This window comes from Scyliorhinus torazame, chromosome 8, assembly GCF_047496885.1.
Source record: "Scyliorhinus torazame isolate Kashiwa2021f chromosome 8, sScyTor2.1, whole genome shotgun sequence".
Classification (NCBI taxonomy): domain Eukaryota; kingdom Metazoa; phylum Chordata; class Chondrichthyes; order Carcharhiniformes; family Scyliorhinidae; genus Scyliorhinus; species Scyliorhinus torazame.
In genome coordinates, this window is record NC_092714.1 from 49,197,548 (window position 1) to 49,210,061 (window position 12,514).

At 47.3% G+C, this 12,514-nt stretch overlaps 1 protein-coding gene across 4 annotated transcripts in view; it reads left to right on the plus strand.

Moving 5' to 3' along the window:
- Positions 1-2,347: 2,347 nt before the first annotated feature.
- The window catches only part of tfg (trafficking from ER to golgi regulator), a 211,648-nt gene continuing 201,481 nt past the window's right edge, over positions 2,348-12,514 (plus strand). For 3 of the 4 annotated variants that reach the window (XM_072513549.1, XM_072513552.1, XM_072513553.1), the window contains exon 1: positions 2,353-2,454. The gene's annotated coding sequence lies outside the window, so the exon portion shown is untranslated. Of the gene's footprint in view, positions 2,455-12,514 lie in introns of all 4 variants that reach the window. The other variant, XM_072513550.1, reaches the window with a different exon arrangement.

Genomic DNA, 12,514 nt, shown 5'->3' on the forward strand with positions numbered 1-12,514 from the left:
CACAAGTGAACTGCGCCGTCGGGAACTCGGCCCACCAGAGGTGAAGAATCACGGAGGCCCCGGAGAATACCGGATGGGGCCCGCTAATGATATGCAAATGGTGTCTACTGTACATGCGTTCCGGAACGCATTGGCATTGCTGCCGAGGGGATGGAGAATTGCGATTTGGTGTCAAATCGGCACCTGCCGCCATTTTGGCATCAAAAATGATTCTCCTCAGTCGGCCAATGGAGAATCCCATGCATGATTCCCCACTATTTTTGATATGTTTTTGGATCTTCTACTGTGAAGACAGAAAATATTTCATTCATGTCGTCCCCCATTATAATTTCTCCTGTCTCCACTTCTAAGTGACCATGTTCACTTTCACTACTCTCTTCCTTTTAACATACCTGGAGAAGTTCTTCCAATCTGTCTTTATATTTTCTGTTTGTGGTAGCACAGTGGTTAGCAGTGTTGTTTCACAGCGCCAGTGTCCCAGGTTTGATTCCTGATTTGGGTCACTGTCTGTGTGGAGTCTGCACGTCTGTGTCTGCGTGGGTTTCCTCCGGGTACTCCGGATTCCTCCCACAAGTTCCGAAAGACATGCTGTTAGGTGATTTGGATATTCTGAATTCTCCCTCTGTGTACCCGAACAAGCGCCGGAGTGTGGCGACTCGGGGATTTTCACGGTCATTTCATTGCAGTGTTAATGTAAAGCTACTTGTGACAATAATAAAAGATAATTGCCACTTGTGAACTGCAGCCGGTGTAGGTCAGAACATAGAAAATAGGAGCAGGAATTGGACCTTTGAGCCTCCTCTCCCATTTAGTAATATTATGGCTAGTCTAATTGTGGCCTTACTCCATGTTCCTGCCTGCCCCCCATATGCCTTTACTCCGCCCTTGTTGATCAAAAATCTGCAAATCTCAGCCTTAAATATATTCAATGACCCAGCCTTCACTGCTCTGTGGAAGGGAATTCCTTAGACAAACAAACTCTCATTCCTCCTCATCTCCATCTTTCTCCCTTCTTCTGAAACAGTGTCCCTTTGTTCGAGATTGCCCAATGAGAGAAGCACTCTCTCAGCACCTAACCTATTAAGCCCTCTCAGAATCTTATGTTTCAATAAAAGCACCTCTCATTTTTCTAACCTCCGATGAGTATAGGCCCAACCTGCTAAACTTTTTTTCATAAGACACCTTCATACCAGGAATCAGCCTAGTGAACCTTCTCTGAACCGTTTCCATTGCTAGTATATCCTTCCCAAAGGGAAACAAAAGTTACACAAAAAAACAACATTGCATTTACCTTCCTAATTACTTGCATGGTAACTTTTTGTGATTCAGGCAAGTACAAGCTAGTGAGTGGGACAGTGCATGATGGAGGACATGGGCAGCAGAGTTTTGGTTGAAACAGAAATGATCGAAAACTTTGGCACAGTGAAGTCTAAAGCTGAGAAAGGCATGTAACAGGATGGAGTTGGATGATGTTATGGAGGTGGAAATAGATGACTTTTGGCGACAGAGACAACCGACATGAGGTTGGTAACTGAGCTCGGATTTAAGCTGAGTAATCAGAGAGACCAGATTCAACACTCAAATTTCAATGAAGTCTTATAACCCCCACAGCAGCAAATGTGGGTGGCACGGTAGCACAGTGGTTAGGGTTGTTGTCGCACAGCTCCAGGGTCCCAGGTTCGATTCCCAGCTTGGGTCACTGTCTGTGCGGAGTCTGCACATTCTCCCCATGTCTGCGTGGGTTTCCTCCGGATGCTCCGGTTTCCTCCCACAGTCCAAAGATGTGCAGGTTAGGTGGATTGCCTATGTTAAATTGCCCTTAGTGTCCAAACAGGTTAGGTGGGATTGCGGGGATAGGTTGGAGACACGGGCTTAAAAAGAATGCTCTTTGCAAGAGCTGGTGCAGACTCGATGGGCCAAACAGCCTCCTTCTGCACTGTAAATTCCCATGATTCCCATGGAAATGACTGCCTGATGAAGTTAGATGCACCACTCACAATTCTCACTTGCTAAACTTGGCAGACCATAATTCAGTTTACCCCCTCAGCACAAAAAATGGGGATTATTTTAGAACAGGTATAATAAAGATATATTATTGCTGCAGTTGTCAGATAGGGTAACTGTGCAGAGTCTGCACATTCTCCCCGTGTGTGCGTGGGTTTCCTCCGGGTGCTGCGGTTTCGTCCCACAGTCCAAAGATGTGCACGTTAGGTGGATTGGCCGTGATAAATTACCCCTCAGGACGGGGGATTTGGCCGAGGTAGTTTGGTCGTTGAGAAGGTCGGTGCAGACTCGATGGGCTGAATGGTCTCCCTCTGACTGGGACAGGCCGGGCTCGGTGTGCGCGCATGCGCGCTGCTCCTTGCCACGTCCAGACGGAGGGGCGGGATTTCCCGTTTGAGGGAAACAGTCCGAGGGACAGGCACCGAGCTCGCTGCAAACCTCCTGCCACAGGTCTGTACTCAGACATTTGTGCGTATCTGTGTTAGTTTTGAAAAGCCACCAGGCCACCGAAGTCGCTGACTGGGGTATGAGCCGGGCGGCCAGTTACAGAGCGAGGAGCGGGCTCCGGGCCTACTCCATCCCCGGGCCGGCGCCTGTCACTCGCTTCACACTCAGTCAGGGAGCCTTCCGCTCACCCTGCGCCATTCAGTCCCCTCTCCGGGGAGCTCCGATTCAGTACACCGGTTTGGGGTTTTATTTTGAACCGGGTAATTAACTAGCAGGAAATAAATCTGCGCCAGTGCGCAGGCGTGTTACCGATTTGCGGGCGCAGGGGGATTTGCGGGTGGGGGGGGTGAGGGCAGGGGGATTTGCGGGTGGGGGGTGAGGACAGGGGGATTTGCGGGTGGGGGGGGTGAGGGCAGGGGGATTTGCGGGTGAGGGCAGGGGGATTTGCGGGTGGGGGGGGTGAGGGCAGGGGATTTGCGGGTGGGGGGGGTGAGGGCAGGGGATTTGCGGGTGGGGGGGGTGAGGGCAGGGGGATTTGCGGGTGGGGGGGGTGAGGGCAGGGGATTTGCGGGTGGGGGGGGTGAGGGCAGGGGGATTTGCGGGTGGGGGGGTGAGGGCAGGGGGATTTGCGGGTGGTGGGGTGAGGACAAGGGGATTTGCGGGTGGGGGGGGTGAGGGCAGGGGGATTTGCGGGTGGGGGGGGTGAGGGCAGGGGGATTTGCGGGTGGGGGGGGTGAGGGCAGGGGGATTTGCGGGTGGGGGGGTGAGGGCAGGGGGATTTGCGGGTGGGGGGGTGAGGGCAGGGGATTTGCGGGTGGGGGGGTGAGGGCAGGGGGATTTGCGGGTGGGGGGGGTGAGGGCAGGGGGATTTGCGGGTGGTGGGGTGAGGGCAGGGGATTTGCGGGTGGGGGGGTGAGGGCAGGGGGATTTGCGGGTGGTGGGGTGAGGGCAGGGGATTTGCGGGTGGGGGGGTGAGGGCAGGGGGATTTGCGGGTGGGGGGGTGAGGGCAGGGGGATTTGCGGGTGGGGGGGTGAGGGCAGGGGGATTTGCGGGTGGGGGGGGGTGAGGGCAGGGGGATTTGCGGGTGGGGGGGTGAGGGCAGGGGGATTTGCGGATGGGGGGGTGAGGGCAGGGGGATTTGCGGGTGGGGGGGTGAGGGCAGGGGGATTTGCGGGTGGGGGGGTGAGGGCAGGGGGATTTGCGGGTGGGGGGGGTGAGGGCAGGGGGATTTGCGGGTGGTGGGGTGAGGGCAGGGGATTTGCGGGTGGGGGTGGTGAGGGCAGGGGGATTTGCGGTTGGGGGGGTGAGGGCAGGGGGATTTGCGGGTGGGGGGTGTAAGAGCAGGGTGATTTGCGGGTGGGGGGGGTGTAAGGGCAGGGGGATTTGCGGGTGGGGGGTGTAGGGGCAGGGGGATTTGCGGGTGGGAGTGAGGGCAGGGGGATTTGCGGGTGGGAGTGTAAGGGCGAGGATTTGCGTGTGGGGGGTGTGAGGGCAGGGGGACTTACGGGTGGGAATGTGAGGGCAGGTGGATTTGTGGGTGTGGGGTGTGAAGGCAGGGGATTTGCGGGTGTGAGGGCAGGGGGAGTTGCGGGTGGGGGGTGTGAGGGCAAGGAGAATTGCGGGTGAGGGCAGAGTGTGTTGCGGTGGGGGCTGTTGAGGGCACGGTGATTTGTGGGTGAGGGCAGGGGGATTTGCGGGTGGGGGTGAGGGCAGGGGGATTTGCGGGTTGGGGTGAGGGCAGGGGGATTTGCGGGTTGGGGTGAGTGCAGGGGGAATTGCGGGGGTGAGGGCAGGGGGATTTGCAGGAGGGGGGTAAGGGCAGGTGGTTTGCAGATGGGCGGCGAGGGCAGGGGTATTTGCAGGTGGGGAGTGAGGGCAGGTAGATGTACGGTGTGGGGGGTGAGGGCAGGGGGATTTGGGGGGTGAGGGCAGGGGGAATTGCGGGTGGGGGGTTGGGGAGGGGATTTGCGGGTGAGGGCTTGGGGATTCGTTATTGGGAAGTTTGTGACGGGGAATTTGTGGCTGGGCGCTGTGGAGGTAGGGGGATTTGCGGGTAGCGGCAGAGGGATTTGCGGGTGGGGGCTGTGAGGGCAAGGGCATTTGCGGGAAAGGGCTGGGGGATTTGCGGGTGGGGGCGAGGGCAGGGGTATTTGCAGATGGAGGGTGAGGGCAGAGGGATCTGTGGGTGGGGGGTAAAGGCAGGGGGATTTGGGGGCAGGGTGATTTGCCGGTGTGGGGTTTGCGGGTGGGGGTTGAGGGTGTGGTGATTAGCGGGTGGGCGGTGATGGTGGAGGCATGGGATTTGTGGGGGATGGGGCTTTGCGGGGGTGTTGGGGCAGGGGATTTGCAGTTTGGAGCAGTGTTTAATAGAAATGGCTCAAAATCAGTGATTCAAAACTCTCCTTAGCAAGAGTTAGAAAATAGTTTGTATGTTGCTTTCCACAATATTGCATTTCACTTTATTGGTTAAACTATTTTTGAAGTGCTGAATGCAATTAAATATGAATGCCTGACCAACTGACAATTCTGGATATTTGATGACGTTGGGTAAGATGAATCAAAAGTATATTTGAGGTGTCAGTTGCAGTTTGATTTTTTATCTCATTTAAACCTATATTCTTGCTGCTTAGACTTCCAGGGGTGCCTTTGAATTAATGTGAGCCTTGTTCTTTGAGATGGTCTAAACATGTTTATTAACTGCCCTTGAACAGAATATCAAATATTCCAGACTTTTCAATTCTATACTGTCTTTTCCCAAATTGCCAACCTGCACATGACTCAGATAAGCATAGTGATATGATGGTAATTCTATATGTGGGCATATAGAGAGATTTATTTTCTTTGGGAATGGCAGCTAGAGAAACTTAAGAATTTTGACACTGGCGCATTTTTCAAAATTTTGGGGCATATTTTTCATTTGTATTTTTTTGATAGAATATAATCTGGCTTGCATGTGCCTGCAGATCCATATATCATATATATCCCTTTATGACTCTTGGATCTTTGTGTAGCACCACTATAAACCTACAATTATCTATTGGTAATATTGTTGGCACATACCCCCAACTATTTTGACACTGTTGTTAACTCATTTATTATAAACGATTGACACCTTTGTTAAAATTGTGGACAAAGGAGTGGAACATTAATGTATTAAGCATTTCTCCGCAAGTATTCTTTATGCCTGCGTCTCACCATGAATCAACAGTATTGACAAAATAGCTGTTGGTTACATACAGTAACTGTCACAGAGTCTTATGTTTCATCAGATAATGGTTGACTATGTTGCCTTGACTTTGAGTTATTTGCTGAGTTGTGTTCTTACAACTAGGATCTGAAGCTTTCCTGCAGATGTGCATAGTATTTGATCATAATGGATATCAGCGATAGATAAACGAACATAAGTGTTTGTATGTACGTGACACATACAATATAAAGAACTGAACATGTTGGCATATTTAGTCTGTACTTGAGCCTCCAAGAGACTGAGTATGTTCAGTACATATCAAAAACTTTTCAATCTGTTAGTCATATCCAAATTTTTGGACCATGTTTCATGAAATCTCAGGGTCCACATATCATAGAATCATAGAATGTACAATGCAGAAGGAGGCCATTCAGCCCATCAAGTCTAAACCAGACCCTGAAAGAACACCCTACCTAAGCCCACACCTCCACCCTATCCCTGTAACTCAGCAACCTCACCGATCGTTTGGACACTACGGAGCAATTTAGCGTGACCAATCCACGTAACCGGCACATCTTTGAACTGTGGGAGGAACTGGAGCACTCGGAGGAAGACCACATAGACACGGGGAGAATGTGCAGACTCCGCACAGACAGTGACCCAAGCCGGGAATCAAACCTGGGTCCCTGGCGCTGAGAAGCAGCAGTGTGCTACAATGCTGCCCCATCTTGTTTAAATCCATGTTCCTATTAGTTTTACATATACGTCAAGTTGTTGATAATAGATTGTCATAAAGAACAAAGAAAAATACAGCACAGGAACAGGCCCTTCGGCCCTCCAAGCCTGTGCCGACCATGCTGCCTGTCTAAACTAAAATCTTCTACACATACTTTAAGGGGTGATGGTAGTGTACTGGTAGTGTTGCCGGTCTAGTAATCCAGAGGCCCAGGCAAATGCTGTGGAGACATGGGTTCAAATACCACATGGCAACTGTGAAATCTAAACCCTTCTGGATTGTAAAGCTAGTCTACCATTGAATGATGTTAAAAAAACCTATCTGGTTCATCTCTTTTCAGGAAGGAAATTTGCCATCCTAACTGCTCTGGCCTACATGTGACTCCAGATGCACAGCAATGTGGTTTATTTTTAACTGCCCTGAGATGGCCTCGCAAGCCCCTTCAAGGACAATTTGGAATGGGAAACAATGCTGCCTTGCCAGTGGCACTGCATCCTGTGAATGAATAAAGAGAAAAAGAATTTTGGGATTTAATCCCCAGTGAAACAACATGAGTCTTTTCAATACTGTAGGATATGCAAAATTAAAACATATCAGCAAATGATCACAAATTGGAGTGAGTTGCACTCCAGCCTAACTTTACCCTCTTGCATCCCTGGACAGCCTTCCTATGCCCTAGCCAAACTTCAAAGCTGTCTTTATGACATCAACCATTAAGATGTTGCCATTGTGTTTCTGCAGACTGAAGATTATAGTTGAAGTTGAAACTAGGAAGATAATTTGAATTTCTTCTCTTTTTTCTGTTGTATTGACTGTACCTCAGGACAGAAAATGCAAACTGCAAAGTTCCCATGTTTGATATCAATGCTGTTTTGCAGTAGGATGAACACCTTGGACTGCGGTGATGGGAGTCATGATTTCCAGCCTTCTTGTTTTAAGATGTCACAAGGTTGTCAGGAATTTCAGTGGCTGTTATTTTTTCATATTTTGGAAAGTTTGTTCCTTGAGAAGGAACAAACGTCCTTCTAATATAGTTTTTCATGCCCTTAATATACAAAGCATTTCACAACTGAAGGATCACTGCTATGCATTAACCATGGCTCAATTGGTAGCGCTCTTGCCTCTTAGTCGGCAGTCAAACTCCCACTCCAGGACTTGGTGTAGAAATCAAGGCTGTCGTTCCAGTGCAATACTAATGGAATACTGCATCATCAGAGGTGTAGTCATTTGGGTGAGATGTTGAACTGAGGACCTGTCTACCCTTGCAAATGTATGTAAAAAATTCCATGGCACCATTTTGAAGAAGAGCAGGTGCCCTGGCCAAAATGTATCCCTCGATCAAGATCACAAAATCAGAATGACGTTTGTGGGAACTTGCTAGTTCCAAATTGGCTGCCCAATTTGCTACATTGCAACAATGACTACATTTCAAAAAGCACTTAATTAATTGTAAAATGCTTTAGGATATTTTGTGGCCGTGCTATACGAATGCAAACATTTCCATATTACAGCTGCTTAGGCATAGAAGTATTCAACTTTTTGAAGCATTTTTATTGCATAAATCCCGAGGGGCGATTTTCAAAAAATTCATTTACAGGATGTGGGCATCACTGGTTAAGCCAGCATTTATTGCCCATCCCTAGTTTCCCTTCAGAAGGTGGTGGTGAGCTGCCTTCTTGAACTGCTGCAGTCCCTGAGGTGTAGGTACACCCACTGTGCTATTAGCGATGGAGTTCCAGAATTTTGACCCAGCGACCGTGAAGGAATGGCGGTCTACTTACAAGTCTGGGTGGTGAGTGACTTGGACGGGAACCTCCAGTTGGTGGGGTTCCCAGGTATCTGCTGCTCTAGGCCTTCTAGATAGTAATGGTCATGGGTTTGGAAGGTGCTGCCTAAGGAACTTTGGTGAGTTACTGCAGTGCATCCTGTCGATGGTACACACAGCGGCCACTGTTTGTCGGTGGAGAAGGGATTGAATGTTTGTGGAAGGGATAGCAATCAAACAAGCTACTTTGCCCTGGATTTCTCAAGTGTAACCACAACAGTTTGATACTTTAGGCATCATAATAAGCTGATAAACCTTGTTTACAGGCAAAGCAGTTGTTTGCAATTTGGGCGAGGGGGAAAATCAAGTCAGTTTGTGTTGTGAGAAATGGCGTTACCCCAACATGATTATGTTTTGATTAATATTTCATTGCCTTGATCATTACAATTTAATAGCAGATAGTAATATTGAATAATGGAAAAATAGATTTAGATTTATTGTCACGTTTACTGAGGTACAGTGAAAAGTATTGTTCTGCGTAGAGTCAGGGCAAATCATTCCATACATGAAAACATAGAACATAGGATAAATACATGAGAATACATAATGAAAATATATAAACATAGACAGTGGGTGAAGTATACGGTATATAGTGCTACAACTGTAGAGAAGATGCGTAGAAAGATCCGTTCAGTCCATAAGATCAGTTCAGACAAGAGGGCCATTCAGGAGTCTGGTAACAGCGGGGAAGAAACTGTTTTTGAATACATTGGTACGTGTTCTCAAACTTTTGTATCTTCTGCCTGATGGAAGAGAGAATAGCCCAGGTGGGAGGCGTCTTGGGTTTGAGTATGGTAAAATCTGATAAAGGAAGATGAAAGAAGCTAAGTAAAACACTCCTGAATTGGATCCACATGGCATTTATTTTGTTTATTTTCTCATTGAACTGTTTCCCACCATTTGGAGTTAAGGATAAATTTCAAACAATACCTGGCAGTTAGCTGTCAACTGGTGCATTCTCCATTGCAATACCTGCAGCAGTCAGCATCATCTTCTCATACAATATAACGTTGTTGGTTCCCCTGTATTCTTGTGATTGTCCTGATGAGTGCAAGATGATTTGCTTTGACAATGGAAAAGGAAGAATAAATAATCAAGGTTCTTCATACCTTGTCCAATTCTGACACATAAATGGAGTGTTTGAAGTACTGCCGTATCAGACTAGTTATGGAATCATAAATTGATAAAGCAGAGAGGGAGACTATCGAGCCCATCATGCCTGCATTGGCTCTTTAAAAACAGTCTCCAGTTAGTCTCATTCCCTTGGCTTGCCCCATGGCTCTGCAATTTTTTCCTCTTCAAATAATTTTCTTTTGAAAGTTATCTTTGAACCCTTGTTTGCTTAAATGTTAGGAAGTGGACCGAGTGAACAATGTAAGAAAAGTGCTTTTTCAGCATTAGTATGACATGATGGTAATAGAGACAGAGTGCAACAACTACTTGCATTTGTATTTAATCTTGGAAAATGCCCAAAACACTTCACCATTGAAATCCAGTCAGACCATGAAATGGAAAGACCCATAATGCAGGGCATCACCAAGACTGAAAAGAAATTGAACAATTTAGGAGTGGTGATTAAAAGTGCTAAATGCTTGAACTTTCAAGGATTATTGAAGAAAGGGAAGAGTTAGAAAGATAAGATCCTGGTCAGTTTTGAAATTCTCAGAAAAGAACAAAGACCAATATGGCCCACCAGCACTTGTACCTGTCATGATATCACTCTTGGCCAAAACCTTCAGCACTTCCTAGTCCCGTATCCCTCTATACCCATCCTACTCATGTATGTGTCGAGATGCCTTTTGAACGGCGTTAATGTATCTGCGTGGATTGGATTTGTTTATTTTCACGTGTACTGGGGTGCAGTGAAAAGTATTGTTCTGCATGCAGCTCAGACAGATCATTCCGTATCTGTCTTTATATTTCCTGCTTGTGGTAGCACAGTGGTTAGCACTGTTGCTTATCAGCTCCAGGGTCCACATGCTGCTGTGCAGAGGGACCTGGGTGTGCTAGTGCATGAGTTGCAAAAAGTTGGTTTTCAGGTGCAACAGGCGATTAAGAAGGAAAATGGAGTTTTGTCCTTCATTGCTAGAGGGATGGAGTTTAAGACTAGGGAGGTTATGCTGCAATTGTATAAGGTGTTAGTGAGGCCACACCTGGAGTATTGTGTTCAGTTTTGGTCTCCTTACCTGAGAAAGGATGTACTGGCATTGGACGGTGTGCAGAGGAGATTCACTAGGGTAATCCCAGAGTTGAAGGGGTTGGATTACGAGGAGAGGCTGAGTAGACTAAAAACTGTACTCGTTGGAATTTGGAAGGATGCGGGGGAATCTTATAGAAACATATAAAATTATGAAGGGAATAGACAGGATAGATGCGGGCAGGTTGTTTCCACTGGCGGGTGAAAGTAGAACTAGTGAGCATAGCCTCAAAATAAGGGGGAGTAGATTTAGGACTGAGTTTAGGAGGAACTTCTTCACCCAAAGGGTTGTGAATCTATGGAATTCCTTGCCCAGTGAAGCAGTTGAGGCTCCTTCATTAAATGTTTTTAAGATAAGGAAAGATAGTTTTTTGAAGAATAAAGGGATTAAGGGTTATGGTGTTCGGGCCGGAAAGTGGAGCTGAGTCACAGAAGATCAGCCATGATCTCACTGAATGGTGGAGCAGGCTCGAGGGGCGAGATGGCCTACTCCTGCTCCTCGTTCTTATGTTCTTATGTTTGATTCCTGGCTTGGGTCACTGTCTGTCTGGAATCTACACGTTCTCCCTGTGTCTGTGTGGGTTTCCTCCGGGTGCTTGGTTTTCTCCCACATGTCCCGAAAGACGTGCTGTTACGTAATGTGGACGTATGAATTCTCCCTCCGTGTACCCGAAGAGGTCCCGGATGTGGCGACTAGGGGCTTTTCACAGTAATTTTGTTGGAGTGTTAATGTAAGCCTACTTGTGACAATAAAGATTATTTAAAAAAAAACATCCTTCTGGTAGTGTGGCGACCAGAATTGTGCGCAATATTCCAAGAGCACCTGTACCAAGGTTCTCTATAACTGTAGCATGACTTGCCAGTTTTTATACTCTGCCCCGTCCAATGAAGGCAAGCTTTCCATATACTTTCTTGACTACCTTGTCCATTTGTGTTGCCACTTTCAAAGATCTGTGGACCTGTACGCCCAGGTCTCTTTGAATTTCTATATTCCTAAGAGATTTGCCATTTACTGTATATTTCTCCTGTGTTAGACCTATCAAAATGCATTACCTCACATTTGTCCGGATTAAACCCTATTTGCCATTTCTCTGTCCAAGTCTCCAACCTATCTATGTCCTGCTGAGTAAGAAACACTGGTTGATTTGAATCTAGTGGATGCAAATTAGGAGCAGGAGTAGGCCCCTTGAGCCTGCTGAACTGATTGTAACCTCGATTCCATGTTCCCTACCTCCGGATAACCTTTCACCCCATGGTTATCAAGAAAGTGAGTAGAATGATAGGTACATTTTGAGTGTTAGAGATATGTGGAGAGACCAGAAGATTACTGACGTTGCATTTTTGATACAAATAACCAGTTTGTGGTAATTAATTTACTTAAATGTTTCTCACAACTCAAATTGTGACTCAATTTTTCTCCTCATGAACTGTAAAATTGTAGCAGAGATCAAAGTTGCAGGGTGGAATGTTAGATGTTTAGCTGCTGTAGTATGAAGAATTAAAGGTTCTGCTGCTTTTCCACAAAACACCTTTAATTAGGGGCTGTTTAGCACAGGGCTAAATCGCTGGCTTTGAAAGCAGACCAAGGCAGGCCAGCAGCACGGTTCAATTCCCGTAACAGCCTCCCCGAACAGGCGCCGGATTGTGGCGATTAGGGGCTTTTCACAGTAACTTCATTGAAGCCTACTTGTGACAATAAGCAATTTCCATTTCCCTTCAACAGACTTTGCACAAAACTCCAACATCACATCATCTGACACAAGGGCCACCTGAAGCCCCTTTAACTTATCAGTGTCAATTATTGGATGCTCAACATAAATGAGACAACGAATTGGAATGTCTCTTTTAAAAAAAAAAAAAATGTTTATTCAAATTTTTCCAACAAAACTTTTTCACAAACAAACCCCCCCCCCCATAACAAAAAGAAGAAAGAACACAAACACCACAATCAAAAATAATAAACTACTTATACATTGGGTTTCTCCCGCATATATTAACCCCCCCATATGACATTCAAAAGTACCCTTGGGGAACCCCCCGCTACCCGCCGAAATACCCCCCGACAGAGACAACTCCCCCCCCCCCCCCCTCTGGGTTGCTGCTGACCTCCTCCTAGC